This window comes from Camelus bactrianus, chromosome 9 (genome assembly GCF_048773025.1).
Source record: "Camelus bactrianus isolate YW-2024 breed Bactrian camel chromosome 9, ASM4877302v1, whole genome shotgun sequence".
In the NCBI taxonomy this organism is placed as follows: domain Eukaryota; kingdom Metazoa; phylum Chordata; class Mammalia; order Artiodactyla; family Camelidae; genus Camelus; species Camelus bactrianus.
In genome coordinates, this window is record NC_133547.1 from 53004162 (window position 1) to 53031859 (window position 27698).

General features: G+C 46.8%; 1 long non-coding RNA gene across 1 annotated transcript; it reads left to right on the forward strand.

Moving 5' to 3' along the window:
* The first annotated feature begins 9172 nt into the window (after positions 1–9172).
* On the forward strand, positions 9173–23097 carry LOC123612242 (uncharacterized). The gene is made up of 7 exons (XR_006719441.2): positions 9173–9374; positions 13742–13927; positions 14019–14185; positions 15677–15892; positions 16974–17090; positions 22044–22209; positions 22961–23097. It is a non-coding gene; the product is annotated as an uncharacterized LOC123612242 (long non-coding RNA).
* Positions 23098–27698: the final 4601 nt, after the last annotated feature.

The window sequence follows — 27698 nt, forward strand, 5'->3', positions numbered from 1 at the left end:
TGCGAAGGATGCAGTGACAAAACCAGCACTGAGTGTTTACCACCAAAGTGTAATTCTGGAGGGTTTTTAAGAGGAAACCAAACTGAGGCCATTTCTAATCTTCTGTCACAAAATACAGAGTGTGGGCTGGATTGTGAAGATGTGTGGGGAGGAAGGCGCTGAGTGGAAAGGAGACTCATCAAGGCAGAAGGGCTTTCGTTTACATGAGAGCCCATCTTCAAGTGCTCCATGAAAGCTTCTGGAATGTTCACTGGGGGGATAATTGTAACAGCACTATGGACATGGGGCAGGGTATTAAGAGCCTCTTTCCCTTCATTCAGTTTTGTGCTGGTGTCTTTGTTGAGCTCTGCCTGCACCCACCCCACGTCCATCCCCCACCTCTGTCCAATCATCCGTGGGCTCCGGGAGGCAGATCTAGGTAGACACATGGATGGGCTCCCCGAGCCCTCCAGCGTCCATCTGGGCAGGCTTCTGAGTGACACTGAAGAGGGGTGAGCCTATTCCTCCTTCCCAGTGGGGTCACTGCGGGCTGCTGGTATCCTTGACTGAAGGTTCCAGCTGATTCCGAGTCAGGCTGCACTGTCCAGTGAACCAGTGCGTGTGCCATTTGTCTGTCCCTCTCTCTCTCTCTCTCTCTCTCTCTCTCTCTCTCTCTCTCTCTCTCTCTCTCTTTCTCTCTTTCTCTCCCTCTTCCCCCCTTCTCTCTGAGTTTTGGAACCATGTACCCTTCCCTTACCCTTTCAAGCAGCAGGAGGTGGGACTGGCTCCCTGAAGTTGGAAGCCCCAGGAAACGTGACTTTCCCTTAAGGTTCTTCTGCACCCCATGTTCCTGGGCTTTGTACACACTCCCTTTATTAAAACACCCCTTGCATTACCCAGATCAACACCTTCTTGCTAGGACCCAAGAGACTCAGAGTTTGGGAATCAAAAAGAATCATAATGGCTGTGCTGCTCCCGGGGTGCTGAGGTCCACGTGGAGTGGAATCTTCTTTGTCATTCTCCAGCGTTCCCCTTGGACACAGTCAGGATTCCCTGCAGAAGAACCGAAATGACCTTCACACCCTTCCTGGGAGCTGGGGACATAAGCACAAACTCCGGGCCCCTGAATCAGAGCTGAGCTGTGCAGAAGGGCAGGGCACAGACCAGGGGCAGACCGCCTCGTGTCCAGGCCCAGCTCTGTGCTCCTGCCGCCCTGTGACCTTGAGTTGTACACGTGCTCCCCTTTGGAGTCATCATCAAGTCAACTGATGAGGTGAACACTCGAGCCTAGTTCTCACCAGGCTCTCGAAGGACAGCAGGGCTAGAGGAAGGCAATTTGAAAGTTTGCCACGCTGACATTTACACCCTGGCTGTCAACACCACAGTTTCCACACTGGGATTCGATTACGGGAGGGCCTCTAAAGAAAATGGGCTTAGAAGGTTCAAAGGGGATATTACAGTACCTGTCATTTATCGAAAGGCTGATACGCACCAAGCATTTTCTAATCCCTGTTTCAGACACATCCTACATCATCTCTATTAAGCAAGTATTTTAGCCCCACTTTACAGATGAAAATTCTGAGGCTGAGAGTTTTCATAATTTGGCCAAGATTCTGAAGCTTATGAATGGCACAGAGAAGATGTGAACCCTAGTCTGCCGGCTCCACTGTAGACATCTTGCCTGCAAGACGAACAATTCAGAGTGCAGAAACCACCCCGGGACTTTGTTTTTCTTGTTTTAGCATCTGAAGATACCAACAGACCCAGCCAGGAGCCAGTCTGCATTTAAGCAGACTCTGCATTAAACCTTCACAGGGTCTAGAATTCAATCCACGGAGGGTTCAGAGGATGATGGTTTGGGGCCATTGAGAAAGTGGCCCTTTCCCCTCTCTAATTTGCATGCTGGATGTCTATTGAAAGTTGCTATGGTGATCCGTTTGCCCAGAAGTTTCCGCTGAATCATCCCAACACATATATGAAAACATAAGTGCGGTTTGGGTACCCAGAACCTAGCAGCGGAGGGAGAGTCTCCGCCTTTCATTTGTGACTCACTCGTGGTCACGCGTGGGCTCAGCTGGGAGGAAGGCGAGACCTCTGGGGCAGGTGTCGCTCCCTGGAGAGGCTTTGTGTGGCTGGGCACCCTGAAGTCGCCTCTGTGGAACCAGAAGACAAAGAAAACGTGGAAGTCGGCACTTGAGTGATTCCCTGCTCCGCTGGGTCATTCCGGAGCTCAGGTTTTCTAAGCAGATGTCTCAGTTTGGAGATCCCCTAAAAGCAGAGGCTGCAGTAGGCACTCAGATTTGGAGAGTCTACCTGGGAAGCTGATCTGAGGAAGCAGGAGGGAAAGCGTGGGGGTACTGAGCCAACCAGGAGGGAGAGCCTTTCCTCTGTGCGGCGCAGCTGGCTGCTGTGGGTGGTGACCTGCTTGGGACCTGCGTCTAGAGTACTTGGTGACAGGACCCAGTGAGCGCAGGACTGGGGGCAGACAGACCGGGGTTCAGATCTTCCCTCCGCTCAGCACAGTACCGGCTACAATCCTTGGCAGGTTCCTGAACATGGACATTAATTTCTCTATGCCCAGAAACGCAGGAAAGAATCCCGCATGCGGCTTCAAAAGAAATAATATAGACAGCAGACGCTGATGTGGAGTTTGGGGTGCGGTACGTCCTCAGTCAGTGCCGTTCTCTTTCCTTCCTCTCTTCACCAGAGACTCTGCTGAACGGTACCGCCGTCCTTGGCTACGAACCAGGCATAGGAGCTTATGGACTAATAGTTAATTTGAAAAATTTATAGAGATTTAAACATAGTTATCCAAAAATGCCCCTTTTTTTCAAAGTAAATACTATTTGGCATTTGGTTTTCATTTGAATTATGTTCTGTGTAACGAGATGGAATGGAGATCTTTATAGATAAACAATGTGGATCCATAAAGAAAGAGTTGCCTAATTAGTCCTTTTTTTTTGCTGCTTGGGAACGTTGCCACTGGTCTCAGTACAGGAGGTGGTTTGGAACTAGTATGTGGAAGACTTGTCAAAGGAGAAAAATCTAGGGCAGACTGGTGGAGGGCTGTTCCAGGAGAGATATTGTAGTTCAAATTGATGTCAATTTTTTTTTAAAATTATGGAACACATTCCATTAGCAAGAGTGTGGAAAGACAGGTACATCTTTTCTAGAAACTACTTCGTCATGTTAACATCCTAAAATATGTATACATTTTAACCTACATAGCAGTCAGTGTTCTCCAGAGAAGCAGACCCACTAGGGTATGTATATATCCTACTGGATAACTGCGTACACATATGTCACATAGTGGTATAATCCAGTCTGAGTGTAAAGGCCTGAGAGCCGGGGGAGCCAGCTGTCTAGATCCCAGTCCAAGGGGAGAGATGAGGTGAGATGTTCCAGGTCAGGCCGTGAGACAGGAAAAAGAAAAAAAAAGGAGGCAGAGGATGAATTCCACCTTCGTCTGCCTTTTGTTCTGTTCAGGCCGTCAGTGGATTTGCGGATGCCCACTCACCTTGGGGAGGGCATCTCCTTTACTGAGTCCACAGATTCACATCCTAGGCTCACCCAGGAACACCCTCACAGACACACCCAGAAATACGGCACAATCTGGGCACCCCACGGTCAGCCACGCTGACACGTGAAATCAGCCATCACAGCCTAGCAACCCCAGTTTTTCGTCATTGTCCTGGGGAAATCAGCCAGGATTCAGAAATCATGCACAAGGATGGAGAGCAAAGCAGTATGTATATTACTGAAAAGTTGCAAAGTATTTTCCAAACAAGCAAATAAGCAAAATAAGCAAAGAAACCCTTTTATAATCGCATGATTTTTATGTGGTCAACGAAGACATGTTTTCAAGGAGTACCAGGGCAAGTGTTGATGGCAGATTATGAAGTGAAAAGTGGGTGAATAAAGGTGAATTCAGCCTGATTCCAATTCTGTTAAAAATACCCTTTAGTTAGTTGCATATCTGGATATATATGTTGGTATATTCATTACCAAAAAACAGAAGAAGAACAAGAAGGAGAAGGAGAAAGCACTATTAACAACCCCTGTTTCTTCCCTTTATTTTTTCTCCAGATTTTCTGTAGTGAGCAGAAAATACTGTCATAATCAGAACAGGAAGCAATTGATATGATTTCTAAAGATGCTCTAGAAGTCAAACATTAGAATCTTGCTCATGGCTTCAGCATAATCTGTCTTCAGAATACAGGTGGGTCTGCCCCCAGAAGGTGAGGGTCAGGTGAGCCGCAAGGCCTCCAGGGTCAGGAACAAGTGTTTTGATGCGTAGCCTCTGACCCCTAGGACAGAACAGGAGGGAAGGCAGCCAGGTGGTGGTGGCAGGCTGGGATTTGTAACGTTGAATGAGACCTGTCAGAGGACAACATGGAGGGCTGGTTCCTCTCCCCAGGACTGGGGGGTGTGACCCAATACAGTGCCTGATGTCGCCTTGGTGTGTCTTAGACTGTGAGAAAAGCTTGACAGCTAGAAGCTCCCCACATCCGGACCTTGTTATCTTCTCTGTTTTCTCTCCTCTGATAGCACCTCCGTTCCACATCCCTCCCCTCTTCTCTGTGGCCCCCACGTCTGTGTGGTCCAGCAGGCTCTCGGGCCCATGGGGCTGCTTCTGCTCACACCAGGGTTCTGTATGGGCCAGTGGCTGTGTCCTCCTCCTTCCAACGCCTCGTGTCCCTCACTGATGGTGCCAGAGGGTCTCAGAGAGAGGGTCACCGCGGCAGTACCCACCCTGGAGGTTTCCAAGGTCCATCAGCCCGAGGCGTGCAGATAGGTCGAAAAGCATCAGCACTGTAGTCAGGAGACTGTGGTTTGAATCTCCCTCGCACCCTTATAAGCTGTGTGGGCTTGGGTAGGCATCTTAACTTCTCTGAATTACAGTTTCTTCACATGTAACCGAGAGAGAATGCTATCCAGCTTACCGGCTGATCGTGAGAAGGAAATGAGTCTATTCGCAGTGGTAAGGGATGCCGATAGCGTTTTCTTTTGCTGCATAACAAAAACCACCAACCTCGCGGCGTGGAACAACGCCCACCTCTGATCTCACAGTTCTGTCAGTCTGAAGCCTGAGGAGGCTTAGCGGGGTTCTCAGTGCAGGGGCTCATCCGAGGCCAACATCAAGGTGCCGGCGAGGCCGAGCTCCTCACTGGCGGCTCTGGGGGAGAATCAGTTTTCAAGCTCATTTGGGTTATTGGCAGAAGTAATGTCTCTGTAGTGCTGGGACTAAGGTCCCCATTTCTTTTCAACTGTCAGGTGGGAACCTTGCTTGGGTTCTGGGGAACACTGCCTCCTTGTCACGTGCCCCACCCCCGACCCCTTCAACCAGCGACAGCAGGTCAGATCCTCCCTGGGCTTTGAACCTCTCTGACGTCCCCGTCTGCTTCCAGCTGGAGAAAACCCTCTGCTTTCAAAAGACTTGTGGAGATTAGAGAAGGGGCTGCATGTAACTGACTCAGAACGGCGCCTGGCACTTAGGACATCAAGGCTGATCTTTGGGATAAATACAGTGAGAGGTACATAGAAGGTTCTGGATCGGCTTTTATGGAATAAATGAGCATGTGAATGAATGAACAAACTGGAAAAAAAATCAGCAGTGAAGTTAAGAGTTTCTATTTTGGAGGGCAGAGGCAATCAGTGAGGGACATCGCCAACAGCGAAAGGGACATTCTGATATGAATTCCATCAGTCCGCATGAAGTGAGGATTCAGTTAATACAGCTACCAAATAAGGTTTCCCCCTGCAGGGTGAGAGTACCTGGGGTGCATCCTCTGAGCCTGGTTTCTCTGCTTGGAACACATCCAGCCCCGAGGCCCCGGGGAAGTCTTACTGGCAATTCCATCTAAAGGAACCAAATCCCGTCCCTAAGCACATCCCCCCTGCAGCTTCAAACTATTCTTGGGATATTTCTGTTTCTCCAACACAGGCTCTGCTCTAGGCACCCGGCACCCTTCCCACCATGGGATGGGCCAGGAGGTGGATTCTAGATTCTTGCTGGAGGGGGGTTCTCCAATATTTGTCATTTTAGTAGTCACCTGAACATTGTTGGATCATCACATCAAGCAGCTCTAATAACTGCAAAACAATCAGGTACCAAAGAGAAACAGAGCAGAGATGAAAGCTGGTGTCTGATGGGCAGAGGCATGCTTGGTAGACTTACAGACCCCGCCCCCCCTGGCTTCCAGACCTCCTCCAGAGGGTGTTTATAACTTCCTGAAAAGACTTTAGTATTCAGTTTTAATTAAACATTTAATTTGCATCATGCAAATTTATTAATTCTGCCAGGGAGAAAAAGGCTGAATCTTGTATTTGGATATCTCCAGCTAGGAAGACTCACATTTTCCCAGGGGTTACTGATGGAGCCTCCCAGTTTGAACAGCACTGCAGGAGCTGGGGAGCCACTTGGTTTGGAAAGTCACTGGCTCAGGGAAGTTGTGTTAATTTCAGCTTCTCAGACTCAGTCCTGAGACTGAGGTTGTAGGGAGGTACAAGCTGCTGAAATCAGCATGAACCACTTACAGACGGGCTCCATTTGTCACAGGGTCCTCTTCTGTGATCCTCTCTTCCCCCTTCCTGTTCCTCTGCTGCAAAGTTCTGATCTCTGAAAAGGGCGATCCGAACTACCTGGAAAATACCTTGAGGAAATGGCTCAACAGGCAAGATCTTACTACCTGCCTGACCCAGGGTGGTTAGGACCCCATTAAGTTGGTATTTGTTGACCAAAATTCTGGAAGAATGAGGAACCTGGCAAATCAAACATTCTCCTGCAGATCAATCACAAACTCTTTTGATTTCCAATCTTATTGTTCAGATTTCTTCTGAATTCGTATAGGTCTCATTTCCTGCCTTATTAAAGGGGAATTGGGTAAAACTCTTTGGTAAGTAGGGATTGGAAAATGCACTTGGCTAGTCTCAGCTCCAGTATTCATTGAATAGCTATAGAGCAGTGGCTCTCAACTGCGACGATACTGTCCCCCAAGGGACTTTGGCGATGTCTGGAGATATTTTTGGTTGTTACAACTAGGGAGGTCTGGGGAGCAGGGGTTCCAGTGTGTGGAAGCCAGGGGTGCAGAACGGTCCCATAACACACAGGATAACCTCCTCCACGAAGAATTATCCAACCCCAAATATCAGTAGTGCTGAGGTCGAGAGGCCCTAATATAGAAGTTAAAGAAAAGGACTGCGGTACGGGTTGATCTGTTAGATGATCACCTACCAGGAGAGATTTAAAACAAACTAGTAAAAAGTCCTTGAAGTGAGAATCTGGTGGGGATTCTGCCATCGACCAGCTGTGTGGCCTCGAGTAAGTGAATGTATTGAGTACACTGAATTTGATTGATTTACTCATTCATTTGGCCAGCTTTGTGAAGAATGGCACGTACTCATCTAAGCAGGGGAAACCAAATACATGGTATGTGCAAAGGCTCAATGCAGAAGAGAGCCAGTGTCCCCAGAAGGCCAGCGGGACTGGAAGATAATCCACAGGAGGGAAAGAAAAGCAGGGGAGATGCTCCTGAACCTTCTGGACCAGAGTAAGGAGCTGCACTTTAATTCTGGGTGTGGTGAACTACCTCCCGCAGTGAGTGCTTTAATGCTGGCTGCCTAGACCGGCAAACTGCACTTCTGGTTCTCCATACAGACTCTAAAGGTGCCCGTTGGGTGAGAGACTTGGCTCCCTGCTGTGGTGGGGCGGAGACCTGGTTGGAGAGAGGCGACAACACAAGAGGCAAAGGGAACACTCAAGAGGCCCTTGTGTGGTCCCAGCAAAAGAAGATGGAAAAGACAGAAAACAGTGGAGCAGTTCCTCCAACAATTAAACGTGTTACCACATGACCCAGCAATTCCGCTCCTAGGTATCTACCCAAGAGAAATGAGAACGTGTGTCAGTCCGACAACTTGTACACAACTGCTCCTCACAGTATTATGCACAATGGCCAAAAGGTGGAAGCAACCCCGATGTCCATCAACTGATGGATGGATAACCAAAAAGTGGTGTATCCGTACAATGGAATACCACTCAGCCATGAAAAGGAATGAAGTTCTGACACATACTACGACGTGGATGAACTTTGAAAACATTAAGCTAAGTAAAAGAAGCCAGACACAAAGGACCACATTTTGTATGATTCCATTTATATGCAATGTCCAGAACTAGCAAATCTATAGAGACAGAAAGTCAAATGGTGGTTGCCGGGGAGAAGGGAGAATGGAGGATGACGGCAAATGGGTGTGAGTTTTGAGGGGCATTGATGAAAATGCTCTGGAATTAGACAGTGGTGATGGAAGCAAGACCTTGTGAATATATTTCAAAAAAAATACTAAATTGTACACTTTAAATGTATTGTACGGTGTCTGAATTATATCTCAAGCTGTTTTTTTTTTTCTTTTTTTTAAAATGGAGGTGCTGGGGATTGAACCCAGATCTCATGCATGCTAAGTACACATTCTTCCACTGAGCTATAACCCCCCTTTTGTTTTATTTTTAATAAAGCTTTTTTTTTTTAAGGGAGGTGAATGTACAAAGAGGAGTGAGGATGGACTCGAGATGGGATCTCAGACTTTGCGTACCAATGGCATCTGAGGGGAGGGATAGAGAGCAACAGAAAGCTGGCTCCCCAGTTTCTCAGCTGATGCAGCTGCCACTGCTCCAAACGACTTCTCACTGATGTCACATTCAGAAACTACATGATGGTTTCCCCAAATCGCCCTCTTTCTTCTCATTAGAGTGTAAGGGCGGGAATAGCTTTGGGGAAGGGAATTTGCTCTTTTAGAGAAATCAGAAACCTTTTTTCTTGGTGACCTTTTCACTCTTCATTGCCAGAAGACTTTGACCTTTGACCCCAGGGACGCTGGGAGAACAGGCTCCGGACAACAAAGCATTACAAATACAGCGGGTTTTTCATGGAAAGGATGTGGTACATTTTCATGCAGACGGCTTTCCCCAGGTAGTAGTCAATGTACAGAGAGAGAATGATGGTGCTTCCTTTACTAGGAACTTAGCTTTTCATACACAAATAAAGTGTGACTTCTGGTAAAGTCAGAAACAGAAAGAACATTCTTTTGTGCTGATGAGAAAGATAGGAAAAAAAAAAAAAAAACCAACAAAAAAGACCCAGGAACATAGAAAGTATTAACATTAGACATCTAGGTTTTGTGTCATTTGGGGGGAAGTGTGCATTTTAATCTGATTTTAATTATGCTGACAGACAATGAACACACTTCTATCCCCGCAGGAGTGTTCAAGACTGGAGCAGAAGGTGAATCTCCTGGTTGGATCCTGAGACAAAGAAATGCCCTCTGGCCCTAGGGGCTAGCCAAGAAGGACACTCTCTTACATTCACAGCAACAGCTCATTTCCAAAGTTTGGAGTTATGAAGGTAAGAGTCCATCACTGCCCTCAAAGAGCTCACAGGCATGTGGAGAGAAAGACAAATAGTCAATGATAAACTGCAGAGGTATCCAAAGTGTGACCTGTGAAGCATCTGGCGATTAGGAGGTGGGTACAGTACGATGGTTACCAAGGGGAGCACATCTTTAAGATGCAATGGCCGTTTATGGGGGCCCCTCTAAACCATGCCCCGGGGGTACTGGGACGTGAAATAGTGACTTGAAGCATGATTTTCTTTTCTTACATTCAACCATCATCTAAAGTCTGCACTAGAATTGAAGGACCTGGGTCATTATCCTGGGATTTCTCAAGACTCAGGTTTGACCTCAAGTCCCATCTTTCAAAAGCCAAGTGGTTTGGGTGGCTCCGTGCCCTCAGCCAGGCCCCCCGCCCCCGGCCCCACAAGCCCTGGCTTCCCATCAGGGGAGATGGAGAGGGGGCAGGTTTGTTTCCCAAGCCGCCGCCTCCTCCCCATGCCCGGTGCGCCGCCCTCGCCCGCGCAGTCATCTTGGCGGCTCATGTGGGAGGATGCTGACCACAGGTTGATCTGAGCCCAGGCTGCTCACCCCACAAGGCTCCCTGCGGAGGTCCCCTCAGTGACTCGGCGCCTGGGGAGGCTCTGCTGCCCGGGCCCTGCTGCCCTCACCTCCTTGGCAGGTGGCCCATCGTGGTTGACCGACAGTGGGTCTGTGACTGTTTTCTTCCTCCTCCAGCAAAGACAGGGTGGGCACCTCAAGGGAGCACCCAGGCTATGGTCTCTCTCCATCCCCAGAGCCCCTCCCAACTTCCTGGTTGTGGCTGGGAGGCCCAGAAGGAGCTGCCAGGCCATCTCATCTGCAAAACCAGCTTGTTGCCAGCAAACTGAACACATTTAATACAGAAGCCATTGGGACAATGACTAGGGAACCCCTCGGACCGGGTCATCGTCACGGAGTGACTTCCCGTGCCTCTCCATCTTCTACCCAATTAGATCCTGGCTCATTAGTTTGGGGCACCGAACAGCAGTTGGGGGTAAAGGTCACTTTGGTAGACGATTTTCTTTCTCTCTAAGCCACAGAACTTCCTCCAAGGAACAAGCACTAACCTCCGATTCTCAGAAGCAAAACAAGCCAAGTCACACATTTCTATGAATTCTCCCCGAAAGCCGATGATCACTAACAACAGCAATCTCCGTGGCTATTGACTGAGCGCAGGCGCCAGACTCGTCACAGAGCTCGCCAGTCCCGGAGCCTCCCAGAGACGGGGGAGCTCATTTCACAGCCCAGTCAACCGCCTCTCAGCAAGGCTAAGACGGAGAGGCCAGGGGAGACTTTGCAGAGAGAGTGAAGTCAGGACAGCCAGGATCTGGTCCCAGCCCCGCCGACCCTGCTGTGGCTTGGGGAAGCCTTCTTTCCCAGTGGAAATTCCAAAGCACTAGACAGGAAGAGTTATCAGCTGTAACAGTAAAGCATGTTGGCGGGTCAGTTGCCTGACACTCAGTGTTTCTACAACGGGAATGATAGCCCAGCAGGTACATGGACCCCTCCCTGTGCCTCCCAAGTTGGAAATCTGAAGGAAACCAACTTTGGCTACCATGTGCCCAGGCGTTGTGGCATGGCAGGGGGTGGGGGGTTACCACCACATGCTTGGAAATAGAAACGCTTTGAAAAAGATACATACAGATACATATAGAACGGTGGACTTCTAAGACCCAGTTCTGTGGCCCTTTGACACAGCTCTGACATTCTGCAGAGAAGGAACTCCCCTGAACATCTTATCCACAAGGGTTAGTTAAGACAAGGTGAGAATACCGACTTGCTTAGAACAAGGAGACAAGCCCTGTCTTTGAGGACATCCTCACTAATCGTTCCCTAACCTGTGAGCTATGTAAGGGGGTTTGACCTTAACAACTTCTCACCGGTGACCTTCAAAACACAGCACAGCACCGTGACCGGCCCTGCCGCTCTTTCTGGCACCCACTGTAGTGTCTCCACTCGCTGAGCACAATGTGCGGCCCTGGCTTTATTTTTTTTTTTCCTGTATCTTTTCTCCTTTCATTGGTTTAGTGTGTCTTTTCTCTTCCCAATTCCTGTTGCTTAACATCAGAATTTGTACAAAATCTCTATAGACAAGGATTTGGCAGTAGGGGAACTGGCAGTGAGACTCTGTCACTGTATGTGAAGAAACTGGATGACCAGCCAGTTAGATTTTATTTCTAACAGCTGCGAAACATAAGCCCAGGACAGAATGAGGGAGCATTCACCAGGTGGCTGAAATGAACCCCAGACTGGGTCCAACACAGCACGTCTTTAAACCTTCAACTCTAGAGAACATTCAGTTTCATCTATGCGCATTGGTTCTCAAGAACAGGCAACCAGTGAGATTGAGCCTGTCTGTGAGGTGTGTTCTGCCACCAAGCAGCTTCAAGAAGGCTGGGCGAAGCTGTTAAGGAGAAAGTTTATTCCTCCTTGGGCGAAACGGAATCATCACAGGGAATTCCACATGTGGTAGATTCCCTTAGAGATATGGACAGATAGACACCAGCGAGGGGAAAAAGATTACATTTCTTGAGATTTTCACTTCTGGAAAACAAAAACACAAAATAATCTGAGTGCTGGGGGCGGGCATATTCACAGCAACCGTTTACTTTTCTGTTCAGATTCTCAAGTTTGTTCTCTTACTTAAAGTAGGAGGAAGATAACATGGGTTCTTTTTGTCACCAGTAAGCTGTTCAGCTTATATTCTGAGCAGCTGGTGTTCTTGTCACGTCTAAGAGGCAAAGATGTGTTTGTGCCCAAAAGATGTTGCAGAAAAGTTCAAAAAGCTACTGTTGCCTCAATGGCATGTCATGTGTGCCCTGGGGCTACTAAAAATTTGCATTCTGTACATACAAATGGGTGGCTAGATGGATGGACAGACAGACGGATGGATGGATGAATGGGCAGACAGATGGAAGATACATGGATGAGTAGCGGGATTTTTTTAATCCCTTTAACTACCCAACTCACACACAGCCTGACGCAGAGCAGGCTTCCAATGAAGGAAGACTTGACCCTTAGTGGTTTCAGTAACAGTCAACTGGTCACTGCCTTTCAAGACTTGATCTTGGAAGAAACTCAAAGTCATCTTACATGCTTTGGTATCTGTTCTTTCTGCACAACTTTGGGATTCAGAAGTGTCCTTGGTGTCTCCATGCATCAGTGAAGCACATGACTTGGTACTTGGGGTAATTTGAGGATCCCTGCTACTCCAAGATGGTTTCTGAAAATTCTACCATTAGTAGGATGAACCACAAGAATAAGGCTAGAGGCCAGTGAAAGAAAGCATTTCCTCTTCCAAGTCTGTCATGAGAAAGTCTATAGAAGATAAATCCCAAGACTCTTGCTGAGGACCTCCAGTTCCTTGCTCTAGGCACTGTCACCATGGCCTGAGTCACCATGAGTCCATAATTTTCGAGTGCATTAATCCCTGAGTGCCCCCATTTTCATGGAGAGATGATGCAAAGGAACACAATTGGGACCAAAAAATAAAAGTCCGGCATACATGCTTCATTTTACAGAGAACTCTATCCCTCCCTTCGTGTTAAGTTTCTGTTTGAATCACCTGAAAAGATGATATTTTAAGGCAATGTGACCCCATAGTCACCACTGAGATCTTCACAATCCTCTGCAGACGGCAAAATCCCATATGATGCATGTCCTTAGTGCTTTGTGCCTCGAGATGTTCTCTGTCGCTGTTGGCCAAAACCTTCTAGAGAGTATTCCGAGTTTCCTTCTCTGTTACTGTGATAGAATTTGGATCTGTTTCACAGGCATTCACAGAGGAGCACCTAGAAGTCACATGCTGGTTGGAGTTGGCTTGAACCAGGACGCAGAGATTAAACATAAGACCCTTGGATCAAGATGCTCACAGAATCCCAAGAGAAATACATAGAAAAAGGCAATGCCACAAGGCTTAGCAGGAGGGATCCTTGTGGTCTGCACCGAGGTGGTGGTCAGGCAAATCTACACAGGCAATACAGTTGCACTTTATTGGTTTCAGCTGCATGTGGATCTAGGGTTGGCTCAAATTTTTAAAAATTAAAACATAGACGTATAATTACGACATACACTCACAAATGCCATGTGGGCCTTGGAGCGCAGGGTGGAAATGCACCACCCCACTTGGGTTAGGGAGAAGCAGCCAAAGAAGTTCTCCCAGGGAAGGAGACCTCGTCGCAGAAAGATGCGAGGACATTCGACAGGCAATGCTGTGTAGACGTTTGTCTCTCCCACCGGCCTACTGCTCCCTCTCTGGGTTTGAGCCACTTCTTTTAGATCTAAAAAAATGCCTGTTTTAATCTGTAACAGTCCCCATTTCTCCTCCACTCTTTTGCAGTTCATTTAGTTGTCAAAGAACCTGGAACATTTATCTTATAGAAGTTCCCATTTTCTGGATTTGAGTTATTGCTTCTTCAGGGGATCTGGATCCTTTCTCTGCCCCCTATATTTTGTGGAAAGTGGTAGTTTCATCATCATCATCATCATCACGTTACTACCAAGTCATCCCAATGTAGTTGGAAAGGTAAGAATGTGGGCAATCGAGTGCTAACTTCTAGAAGTCTGATTCCTCTCTCCTGTAACTTTAAACTGAGTCTTTCCTCCCTGTGATATAGAACATGCATTGGAATCTCATGTTGTTGCTTGAGTTTGGGAAGTGATTCCATTACAAAGAAAATGCATGGACCTATGCAGTAGCCAAGAAGGGCCAGCCCTGCAGCTGCATTTAGATCAGGGAGTTTCTGGAAACAGACCTTTCTGACGGTAAACTCCAACAAAGCAGGTGGGTGTTATGTTAATGACTAGACTCTTAGTCACCTCAAGGGAACTGAAATCAGATGACACCAGGATGGTGGAGGGAGGTGAGATATTAGCAATTCTGACTGCAGATGTGAGCATAATCTCAGGGGCCTTTTTAAATAATCATTCTTCTGCTTTGATTAAATGCCTTATCTACTACTGGGCTACAGAGTGGGAGGCAGAGGTGAAGTGAGGAGATCCGAGATTATTAATTTGCCTTGAAACCTATGCTTTAAGAAGGCCAGGAGAAGAGAGCTGCCGCTAAACAAAACACAAAATCTTCCCCTCTCAGCTCACCCTGTGCACGCCAGCACTCAGAAACAACCCACACTGAACAGACCCGTGCATGTTTGTGTGTAGCAAACACCGGTTTAGGGAGAGTGACACAGATTTCCAAAATGCCAAAGGCATTTTTTAAAAAGGAGGGGAAAAGATGAAGTACAAAAGCTCTATCATTTGCATTTGACACTTAACTTCTTTTCCACCTGCCCATGAAACAGCCTTCCTGGGCTCTTTTCCACCTAAAGTGTCCACTAAGATCGTCTTAGGGACACAGACTCAGCCTGATCGCTGTAAACACTCAGCCCCGCTGGAAGCCAGAGAGCTACGGGTCTAGAAATTTCAGCTCACCTGATCTTGCCTCACACTTTCTTCTTCTGATTATTTGTTCTGCTTGTGCGACTGCAACAAACCTAGGAATGTCATAAAAGTGAGATTGCCAGGAGGAAACAGGGTTCTTGGATCAAAGGATTCACACTCTGCTCATGAAATGATTCATTCAGTCAGCTGCTCAACATTTATCCAGTACCTCTGATGTTCCATGCTGGTGACAGGTGTTCTTGGAATGGATACAAAAATGGGCCACTTACCCCTTCCGCAATGTGATTTATGATATGATATGTTATGATGTGATGTGAAATGATATACAATGCTATGCTATATTATATAATGTTATACTGTATTATATGATACTACGCTCTACCACCTTTCATTACAGGATAGTGTATATTATTTGTCCATTTGATATATGATATGATATGTTACAATATGATATGATATATACAATGCTATGCTATATTATATAATACCATAGTGTATTATGTAACACTATAATGTATTATATACTACTCTCTACCACCTTACGTTACAGTATAGTGTATATTATTTATCTGTTTAATATATGATATGATATGTTATGATGTGATATAAATTATTTATAATGCTATGCTATATTATATAATGTTACACTGTATTATATGATACTACATTCTACCACCTAACATTACAGTATAGTGCATATTATTTGTCCATTTGATATATGTGATATGATGTACAATGCTATGCTATATTATATAATACTATACTATATTATGTAATACTAAACTATATTATATGATACTACACTCTACCACCTTACATTACAGTATAGTGCATATTATTTGTCTGTTTCTCGTCTGTCTCCCTCTTACAATAGAAAATACAAGAAAATGATTAAGAGCATGAACTTTGTAGCCATGCCTGGATTCATACCTTGGACCAGCCCAGCTGAGTGACCTTGGAAAATCTCCCGAACGTCTCTGAACTTTAATTTCCTTCTCAGTCAGAGGGCAATCACAGCAGCACGTATCTCCGAGGGCTGTTGGGAACAGCCAGTGATTAAGGCTGAGGACAAGGCCTGGGTGAGTAGCAGGTACGTTTTCGTCGTTAGAAATGTTCTCATTTGATGGGGGAGCCTCACGCTGGGATGGACAGCTCCTCTGTCACACGCAGAGGTTTCTCCAGGTCCCTGCCCACCTCATTTCTGAGTGTAAGCCTGAATCAGTCAGCGTATTCATCCCTTTGCCACTGGGATCGGAACAGGGGTGGGCGGATAACCAGGCAAATGACCCAGACGGATTTGACCCAGCCATGACTTTGATTTGCCCAACTGAGGACTCAGACCCACTCCCATGGGACCTACTCCATGGGGATTTACAGCTGGAGCTGCTCCAGCCCTCGTGTTCCCACCAGGAGCCTTGGCCCAGAGCCCATGCAGTAGACAGCAAACACAACAGGTGGACAGAAGCCAGCTCCGATGGAACTGTGTGGCTCCTGCCCCAGCCAGACCTGCAGCAGCTCTGTCCCTGTACCTTTCGGTCACATGGGCCCATCAGTCCTCTTTTTGCTTAAGTCAGTTTAGGTCAAAATTGTTCCATCCATAACTGGAAGAGGGCTAATTGGCACCCCCATGACATGCTGAGGACGGGGACGTGCAGAACATGTGAAGAACTCAGAGGTCACACTTTGACAGGCAGGTCACCTTTGCCTGGTCACACATTCCCAAAGTTCCAGAAGGCTCTGGAACAGAGGTCAAGATACACCGGTGGGGATCCATGAATAAAAGGCAGGAGTCAGGGAGGGCTTCTGGAAGCAGTGGCGACCGCGTTCACAACTGAGCCCTCTTAAATGCTTGTTAGATGCCAGTCCCCTTGCTCAGAGCTGCCCGGACCACCCTGCGCTGAAGCCGCACCTCGGGGAATGAGCGTGACTCGGGCGTGTGGAAATGGGGGCAGGCTGGCATTCCTTTTTGAAGATTACAAAAGAGTGCCGTGTGCCTCGAAGCCCTGGGGCGGCAGCTGTGACTCAAGGCTGGAACCGGGCCCGCTTCAGTGGTAGCAGCCAGCGTGGCAGCCAGTCGGCACACCTTGGTCCACCCAGGGACCTGAACGTGGCCCTCTGCTCATCCCAAATTCCATCCCAGCAAGGTGGACTGATTTCCATCTTGGTCCCAGGGTCCGCACATCTCCACCACGGTTCCACCCCGTTCCAGCTCGGGAAGACGCAGGCTCGTTAGCGAACAAGATAAGCCTCCTGGTGACTGAGGGGCGGGCCAGCCGGACCAGTGAGAGGTGAGTGCAGAACTATCTTGTTGCAACACAGCGTCCAGACACCCTGCCCCTCTCGCAGGCCTGTTTTCTGGGACACTGGGCAGGACAGCCTGTGTGCCTAAGAATCTCAGAAAACAAGGCAAGGAAACAGAGCATTTGTGTAGTCATTTTCATTTGAATAAACATGTATTGAGCACCTACTGTGTGCCAGGCACTGCAATAGGCCAAAGAGATGGAGAGGTGAGAGGAGTGGTCCTGGCTTCTAGACGCTCCTAGGGCAGGTGGGGGCCAGTATGGAGCAGTGAGGACTCTAAGGCAGTGAACTCAGAGGCCCGGCAACCCCCACCTTGGGGGCTGGAGAACACGAGGACTGAGGTGAAGCTTTTAAGAGGAAACCCAAGACCTGAAGAGTCACAGTGAGCCAGCAGACAAGACAGAGGGGACACGGGGAGGGCTGGGGTTCCAGGGGGACAAAGTAATACAAAGACTGAAGAGAAAGGAAAAGAAGGAGGAACTATGCCAGGTTGCCAGGTTCAGGGGTCACGACGGCTTTAAGGCAGGAGGGAAAAGACAGAAGGGAAAATGTTTCCTGAGACCCTAGTCCATACCCGGCCCCGTAGAGGGAAACGGAACATCAGCACAGCCCTTCGCAAAGCTAATCAGTTCTCGCCAGGACTCACCAGGGGGTGGCTGACCTGTGCCAAGCACTGAGTGCACATGCTCACCACGATTCCAAGACCCTCTCCACCTTTGATCCCGGAGGAGGCTGGGGCCGAGAGACAGGGTCCTCTGGCTCGCCTGGGTGTCACTCCTGGGACGGAGCAGAAGTCACACCCCGTGCTGGCCTGGCAGCAGAGTGCAGCACCTCCTGGCTGGTATCTTCCCCCAGTGACCCCTCGCTGCTCTGCCACCAAAGGCTCTAAACATCGTTCCTCTAAAATCACAGCATCCTCTGGCCTGGCGATGCAGGAAGGTTTGCCCCCCAACCCCCATTCTGCCCCCCACCACGCTGGCTCTGTTGTTTCGACTCCACAGATGGTCTGACTTTGTCATTACCACCCATCAGTGTTCACCAGCATCCCAGCATGCCAGCTCTGTGTGTGTGTGTGGGTGTCTGGTCCACAATTACCTACCCACCCTCTGTTCAACCTCAAAGGTCTGAGGGCTTTCCCTCCATACAATCTGGATTTCTTTTTTTTTTTAACCTCCCCTGCAATCCAGTCCATTTTCAGTTTGAATGCTGAGCTGGAGAAGCCAGGAAAGCTTTGCTGAGGTCGGAGGGGGAATCAGCGGGCTGTCTCCAGGCTGGTCTCCGTCCCCAGCCTGCCAGCACCCGCGTCTCTCAGCAGCTCTTCTTGGAGCCTGGAGTCCACAGTCAGTGACGCTCTTCTGAAGAATCCCCATCGTTCCTCCAAAGCTCCGATGCTCTGGGTCAAGCTCCCAGACAGGACACAGACCAAGGACAGCAGATCCTAAACACTCACTGCTTTCGTTTCCAGCTCTCTCTGCTGCGAGGCAGGACAGGCACCCCAAAGGGCAGGTTCTGCAAAAGCCCGCACACTGAGATCCTTTGAAGGGAGACCGGGGGGAACCAGCTGCAGCTCAAGAGTGGGCGCTGGCAACTCTGAACTCTTCTGTTCCAGAAAATACCCAGTTGGAGCCTCCAGGATTCAAAATTGGCATCAGGAAATGGCAGGGAAAGCGGGGATCTAAACAAGAGAAAACCCAGGGAGGAAGGAACGGATCACTAAGAAGCTTTTATACACACAGGGAGCCCTTCTGCTTTGTTTTTCTAGGTTACATCTATTTTTTATTAGTCTCTGAGGTCCCAGCTTTGGACAACTACTATGTATTTCAACAAGGCAAAGGTTTATAAAGAGCAGGGCAGGTGAGACTTCAGACCGTTATCTAAAGGATCTGCCATCTTCAACAGAGAGCTCTGTCTATACCATGAAAAAGTCAGGGTAGTTTAGAATTGACTAGAAGGGTGAGTGCAGGGCATCCAGATGGGGTAATTTTAAACTAAATTACCAAATGGGCCAGTTCTGGGTGGTTTTTTTTTTTTCAGCTTTATCGGGATGTAATTGACAAATATAAATTGTATATATTTCAGGGGCACAGCGTAACGGTTGGTATACATATACGTTGTGAGATGATGGCCACAGTCCAGCTAGTTAAAATACCTATTTCCTCACACAGTTACTATCGTGTGTGTGTGTGTGTGTGTGTGTGTGTGTTAAGAACACTTAACATGTGCCCTCTTAGCAAATTACACGATACAACATACGGCGCAGCACTGGTGACCGTAGTCTCCAGGACTTATTCATCTTGCATAACCAAAACTTTGTCCCTTTGACCATCTCTCCATTTTCCCCTGTCCTCTGATCCCCCCAAACCACCATCCTAATCTCTGATTCTGTGAGTGTGACATGTTAAGTTCCCACATACAGGCGAGATCATTCAGTATGTGTCTTTCTGTGTCGGGTTTATCTCCCTCAGCATAGTGCCCTCCAGATTCACCCATGTGGTCACAAGTGGCAGGGGGCCCTTCCTTTTCAGGGCTGAAGAATGTTTTATTGGATGTGGGTACCAATTTTCTTTATCCATTCACCTGTGGGTGGGGACTTGGGTTGTTCTAGTATCATGGCTATTAGAAATAAGGCTGCAATGAATATGGGAGTCCAGATATCTCTTCAAGAGACTGATTTCATTTCCTTTGGATGTAGACCCATAAGTGAAATTGCCAGATCATATGGTAGTTGTGTTTTTAACTTTTTGAGAAACCCCCCATACTGTTTTCCGTAGTGGCAGTACCAATTTATATTCTCACCAACAGTGTCCAAGGGTTCCCTTTTTTTGCCACATCTTTGCCAACCCTCATTTAGCTTTTGTCTTTTTGATGATAGCCATTCTAACAGGTGTGTGGTGACATCTCACCGTGGTTTTGATTTGCACCTCCCTGTGGCTTTGGTGATATTTTAGGCCCATTTAATTGAAAATGTCCACTAGGGGACTTGAATAATCCAGGGAGTCATTCCGTGTAATGATTGGGAGTTGGAGAGGCAGTCTCTACCGGGGTGCCCCGGGGCTTGGCCTCTCGCAATGTTGACATTGACAACTCAGGGTGACAACAGCAAGTGGAGGCGTGCACCAGCCATTCGTGGAGCTCCCCGGGGCCTCTCCTGGTGGAGGACCCTTCACAGGCACAATTTCTAATCCTGACAATCTCCCTTTTTGCAGGTTAGGGCCCTGCTTCAGAGAGGTTATATCATAGAAAAAGCCCATCAATTTCATTTGCAGCTGGCACAAGCCTGGGAAGAAAATTTGAACTAGTCAATGGCACGTTCTAGGTCCAAAGAGATTTAGACAAGCAGGGAACAGGCTGAATCTACTGAAGTGAAGCCTATGGGGGATGGTTGTGTGTTTCTGTGCTTGGGTTCAAAAACATAAGGTCACACGCAGAGGATGGGGGAAACGTGAGAAGAAAAGGCCCAGGGCCACGCATGATGAGTCACTGGTGTTATGTGTCTGCCAGCGAGGCTCGTGAAATTACGGTCGGCATGAGGAGCAGACAGATGTGGTTCAGGGAGGCGGAGGGCGGTGCTCACTCTGTGATGAGAGGCTCACACCTGGGGAGCTGGGTGCAGCACCTGAACCCTCAAAGAGGGCAGCAACCAGGAGGCAGGGGCACTTGAAATTCCAGTATGTGTGGAAATGCTACAGGCACTGACTGTGTCTAGAAGTGAAAAGGAAAAGCAGGGAGAAGGCGCCACGTTGGTTGTCTTCCATTCCCCAGAGACCCTGAGGGATGTAAGGACTCATTATACATGGCATTTTGAGTGTGTAAAGTCAGGACTCATGTATAGAAGAAAGGCATACGACTTGATCGTAGACAGACCAAGAAACAAAAAACTTTCCTGACAAATCTCAGGACTGTGGGAAGATAGACAGGGTGGAAGGTAAAATAGGGAGGTAGTGAGCACCCTGTCACTAGGGCTAATCAAGTACATGCTGTCAGGGACTTTTGTGGGTGCTAGGTACTTTGGTTTCCGTGGACCCCTTCTTCCATAAAAAAAAACTTAATTATGTTTATGACTGTATAATGAAATATCTAACCCATGCTGAATGATAGTCATTTCTTTAACTCTGACTTTAGTCTGAGTTTAGTCTCATGGGCCCTACTGCCGTGCCTAGTAAAATCAGCCCTGCATGCTGTCTGTTCACGTGCCAGCATGTTGCAAAGAAGATTCTGACCGTATACTGGTTGGAAGGAGAGTGTTAAAGTCAGATTTCTAAACTTCCCCCAGTCTAAGATCCTCTGAAGTGAGTTCTGCTAAAGGATAGAGGAGTGCCCCAAACTGCCTTGGGAGATTGTTAGGGTGGATGTGTTGCTGGGAGCAAAAGTCAAAGAAGTGTGTTCCTGCCACAATTCCATTCCATAAAAAATGTACACACAGACCCCGATTATTATGCGTGGTAACACCTGAGATTACAATTAGGGGATGGAGGTGGAGAAGAGGAATCGTGGTTCTTTTGTTTGATAGCCTCCTATTTCTGTCTTGTTCAAATGTTTATATTCAACAAACAGCATGAATCCTTGTTATAAAATTACTAGCTCAAAATACTGGCAAAAGGTGTATAAATCTGACTTTAACTTTTACGGGGTGAGGAGGGTGATTTAGCCCAGTTCTCTGTTCTTTGTCCAACCAGGAACGCTATCACGATAGATGATGCCGTGAGGGTATCACCCGGCATGTTTGGTGTTTTCAGTGAACAGAACAACACGTGAGAAAGCTCAGGAAAGCCCATTATGCAACCAAGAATGGAGATATAAAACAGGGCCACGAGGGATCCCTTCTCTCAGGCCCAGCCAAACAAATTCACAAACACACAGATTCAGAAATTGTCTGCATCGACCTAGTCCTCCGGTCATCACACAAGGATTTAAGTCTGATCTGTTTTTCCATCTCCCAGGTCGAACGGCTGCTCAGTGCCTCTGGAACAGGACCTCAGCATCACCCCACACCCAGGGGGAGGAAGGAGAGTGACCAAAACTACAGAGCCAGCACCACCACCAGCCTGTCCTTGGAGCCATCCTGCAGGGAAGACCCAGTATGAGCAAACACTGTCCCAATATCAGGTCCGTTTTTTTATTTCTGCTTTTACTTTTTTTTTATCGGTTCTGATTTCCTCACAGTAAATCTTTGAAGGGTTGAGTGGTTTCAAGACACATTCCCTTCTCCGTGTAGCTGTGAATACGATCAAAAAAGACAACAATGAAATAGTGAATTGCCAGCGGTTCCTAATTGAAGGAAAAGAAGAATCTAGGAAGAGGGCTATGTCCTGAAAAAAGGAAAGAAGGGGAAAAAAAAAAAAAGACTAGCATGGAAATCTGTTGATCTGGAATGGCCAGAGTAGGGAAAGAGACCTCATCATTTTAGATTCCTATCTATTGCCTAAACCCCAGAGAAGGCCTTCCATTCAAATGTTCGTGTATGCACAAAGCGATTTATTAAACACCTCCTGTCTGCCAGGCCATACTGGATGTCTTTGTCGGGTGAGGAGAGGGAGGAGAGCTGGAGTAAACTTTGGGAGGCCGTCCCAGGAATTCTCACTTGAGAAAACATCTGGGTTTTTCACGTCTCTTGTGCAAAACAAACAAGTATTTTATTAAATGATGTGCATTGTGTTCGAAGGTAGAACTCTTTGGGAGCCTGATGTGCGTGCGTGCACACACACACACACACACAGACACACACACACAAACGAAACAAACATGAAATCATCAAGACCCCACACTCTGGCAATGAGATGCACTTGCTATCATGGTCCTTCACAGAAGCACAGATGATAGCTTACAGGGTTTTTTTTGTTTGTTTGTTTGTTTTCAGAATCCACTTTCCACATCAAGATCACCCAGTAAGCAATCTAAATTGTGAGTGAAGAGCCCAGAGCTTTCTTCTGCCCCTTTCCCTCTCCTCCACCCCCAGGCATACCCACCCCCCATCAAAAGGATACCTTCCCCGAGAAAGGAACCTCCCAAACTCATTTGTCCGTATTTCACTTTCTCCGCCTGATTACTCCCCTCTCCTTATAGCCTGGCTTCCCTGAAACCAAATGTGAGTCGTTTTCCAACTGCACCGGAAAATCAGAATTTATTGTACATATGTTTGTGTTCCACTTAATAAAAAAACCTATATTTTAAGATAAACTTTGTTAGTAATTCATGAGGTAAGTGACTATTTATGCTAATCAGGCAGAAATATATTCTCAAGCATAATGCATTACATAAATTTGAATGCAAAATGTTCAATTATGAAGTAAATACAGGTAATGCAAATAATAAATTACCTCTAATAAAAATTATAAAAGATGTGTCTTCAAAGAGAGAGCGGCTTTAACTTACAACTGTGAATTGCTTAAAGAGAAAAGAATTAATAAATGCTGATTTACTCTGATGATTATTTAGCACATAATTCACCTATTCACGACTCCTAGTAATCAGACTGTTGTCTCATTCTCCAATATGAGGCAAGACTGTTTCCTCAGCAATTTTACCCTTATCAGATTATCTCGTCTGATTCTATTAATTTTCTTCCATGAATCTGCTAACAGTGATTTGTGATTTACTTGCCCTGCTAACTAAAGACTGTTAAAAGGATTTCTCTGACACGATGGCTGGAAACATCGTTCAGTTACTCTGAACAACTCTTTTCTCAAATCGATTCGGTTGGGTTCATAGTGAAATTCAGTGGACCCTGGTTAGTTCTGCACCATAAAATCAGCTCCTGGATAAACAAAGAGTTCAGACACTCCACTTGATGCATCTTGTTCTTTCCAGATTATATATGTCTGATTCCAACATGATATACTTGAGTTGCTGAAACTCACAATCAGGAAAACAGTGTGATTTTTAGCTTTTAATCATTGTAATTTGGACATAAACAGAGTTTTTAGAAAATGTTTTTTGCATGAAGTTATGTATGTACTGACATGAGACTGTAATTGTGTTTTTGATATTACAGTTTCACAATCTTCTACGTGATCCGACCCATGCCCTCCCCTCTCCCGCCAAATTCTTCTCTAAATAGTCACTGCTTTCAGAAACTTTAATGCTACTGGTTTGAATTGGTCAGTAATGACAAACGCATGGTTTCTAAATTACTCTATATTGTTCTACAGAGATTACTGGAGTATATATAGCAAGAGGATATTAAGCAGTAAGAAAACACAGTTCTTATTGTATTTGGATTAGATTGGCTTGGATAGAAGTGAAACAAACAATGTTAGCAAAGAAATCTAAAGAAATGTGGCCTGCTGTAATTGCAGAGGCTCAAAAACCTGAATAGTACTAATTAAAATGAGAGAGCTCAATTGTTATAAGAGAAATGCGCTAACAGAGAACTGTAAATGTTTAGACACCCCTGTGAATCACTAAATAATAAAGTAGAAAGGACAAAAATGAGAATTAAGTTATAAGCTTGAGAGCACCCCTGCCACACAAGAAAAAAATAATTCAGATCCCTTTTTTTTTTTCCAAGAGAAAATGGGAGACTATAAAAGACTCTGCAATAAGAGAAAGAAAAATACCCTGGCTTGACTGCAGTGTACAAAAATAAACCATAAAAAATGTGCAGATAATAATACATTTAGCTGCCCAAACATGGGCATTTAATTTCTAGAAATGATACATAATTGCAATAATTAGGTACACGACCGTGAAGCTATATCTCGTGGTCTTCATCCTTAGTGAACTTTGTTTATACATGTTGTTTATTTATAAATGTAGCAGTTTCAGTGTTCCTGACCAAAAATTCTTTCATGACAGGCAGGGATCATATCTCACAGCTTTTACCAAAAATGTGGTGCAAAAGGATTAAAGAAAAAACAATTCTCATAAACAAACAAAAATTAATTCTTCCTAGATGCACTGAAATTCATATTTTACATGAAAAATATAAACTGTGGGCATTTGTGGCTAATGATTAAAAGAGACTTAGAAAAGTGTTGCGATAGGCCAGGCTCAATGACATAATATGTTTATGTAATTTAAGCAGTAAATTTTCCTCTGGATGCATAAACTGTAATCCCTTAACTTCATTACTAGGTAAAATACCGTTTGAGTGGAGGAAAGCAAAGGAATTCTATGTTAGGTTGCATAAATATTGACATACTCTTCACTCTTTCTTCCCCAAACTGGTAATAGACATACCTCATTCCATCCCAACAAAATACTCCCATAAAACCAAAACTACCCTTATAAACACAGCTCCTCTGCAGTAATGATGAAAAGAAAAAGTGCTTTTCTGGAAAATACCAACACTGCTGGCCTTTTCGGGTAATGATGTGCCTACAAACCTTCTGGGGAGTCTCATTAGGGATACCCGGGTTTGCTGAAGCCCAGGGTTGCCAGCAATGAGAGAAATTAACACAAGTCTAATCTGGTGTCTGAAGCCAATGAGTGACACCTAAGGTCTCGTTATAAATAGTAAACTATGCTGTCCGGTGGGTGAGAGCCTTCTGAAGTGCAATGTTCAAGAAGCTGGCTTAATATATGACTAAGTGTCAGAAGTCAGGTTTTCTGAGAATTACTTTTCAGATAAACAACTTTATAGCACTGCACTTAATATTACTTAATAGAGACATCTCATTTGTCACTGAATTACAAGTAACTTTAATTCTATTGATATTGCCGTAAAGCCCGTTGAAAATCCATCCTGGCACTTTTAAAGGGTTTGGGGCCCTATTTGTTGCATGGGATCCTCTTGCAGAAGTCTCTCAGCCAGAATTACACTCAGAAGGCTTCTGTGTCTCCTGGCCTCTTTATCCACAGTTAAGGGGCATAGCAGGGAAAAAATGATTCCCGCACCTGCCAGCACTGTCTTCAGCCCCTTTCCTAACCAGGTCGGGTTCTCCCACTGCAGTCAAACTAACTTTCTGTGCCTCTTTCCTCCTCCCACCTTGGGAAAGCAGCTTCTTTTCATTTCATCAACAAAACTGGACACGGATCAATTTCAACTGACCTTTGCCGAAAGGTGGCGCTGTTGAGGTAAAAACCAACTCGGTCCAACAATAGTTTTCACTCTTCGATCGTTTTGCAGGCTTTTCTGAGTTTTTTTTTTTTTTTAATGCACCCTCCTAGCGTCTCCCCCTCCCATAAAATAAAATAAATATGATTAACACCAAATGCATTTCATTAATCCGAGGAATCAACCGTCCAACATCCAATCAGGCGGGCTGGTCTTCCAAACGCTGGGTCGGCTTCGCGCACTCTTGCTTTTTCCCAAATAAATCTCGGCTTCTCCGACTGGCCTATCGCTTTAAAATCTTAGAAACAGAGTTGTCGGTTTTCTTTTTTTCTTTTCTTTTTCTTTCTTTCCTTTTTTCTTTTTTGCATAAGCTTTAGAAGAATCGGTCAAGAAAACTGAATAGTTAGTAATCTCTGCAACCCAGAGGGGGAGAAGCAGCCCCCCACCCCACCCCCACTCTGAGTTTCCGGGCCCATCCGAGAAGCTGCGGTTTAAAATTTAACCCTTCGAGGGGAGCTGGTGAAGGCTGGGGTGTTGTTCCCCACCCCCCCCCCACCTTGTTCCTCGCCACGATCAAGTCTGAAATAATTAAGTGAAACGTAAAAGTGCAAAGGGCGCGCGGGACCCTGATAAGCAGGAGTCAGATTTCAGCAAAGGGTGGGTGAGTGTGTGTGTGAGAGGCAGAGAAAGAGACAGAGAGACAGAGAAAGCGAGATGGCTCTGAAAGGCCAAACTCGGGCCAGGGTCGGAAGCCAGCGGGTGAGCCGGGCTGACCTGACTCTGAGCTTTCCCGGAGTTTACTCGCGTAGGCGTTTGCTCCCCCCAAGGGCACGCGATGCCAGCGGGCAGCCAACCCCCGAGCGGAATGGCCCCTGAACAACTTATTTCACCTCCTTTAAAAGAGGATGATAAAACGGGCTCTCTCCGCCGACTCCGAACTGCCCCGGCAGGCGCGCGGCTGGGAGATGTCCTGCGCGCAAAAGAGACACTGCACCCCTGCGCGCGGGCACTGGGGAGAGGGACAAAGAGTTTGGACCAAGTTTGAGCTCCGGGGCGCTGCCAGGCTCGGGGAAGTAAGGTCCCCGGGGCGGAAAGCTTGGTGCTGAAGGTGGAGCAAGGAGGAAAAACTGCCCGTCGAATTCACGACCAGGGGTTGGGGGTCAGGCAGGGGAAGGGGAGCAGGCCAATTCCCGCCGAGTGAGTCGGGGGCGAGCTGGGGCTCCATAAGGCAGGTTTCTCTCGCGCTCCGAAGTAAAGCAAACCGTCCTGCCGGTCCACACAGTTTCCTGCACCCCCTCTGGAAAACAAGTTCCCGTCTTGCGCCAAACTTTGCGCCAGGCTTTGCAACCTCCGGAGGACGCTGCGGCGCTGGAAGGGTTAAGCCAGCCCGTCCCAGCTGACAGTCAGCTGATTGGGCCCTGATTGACAGCTCCGAAAAGTTTCCTTGTTTCCATACTATTATGCTAATCGCGGCCTCTCTTGCCTCCTCCCATTGGTCCGGAGTACCAGTCAATTTCCCATTTGGGCCTGACGTCACAAGTGCTATAAAACTCAGCAATTGCTTTAAACTCTTCTTGCTGGATCAGAGGCTTTAAAATCT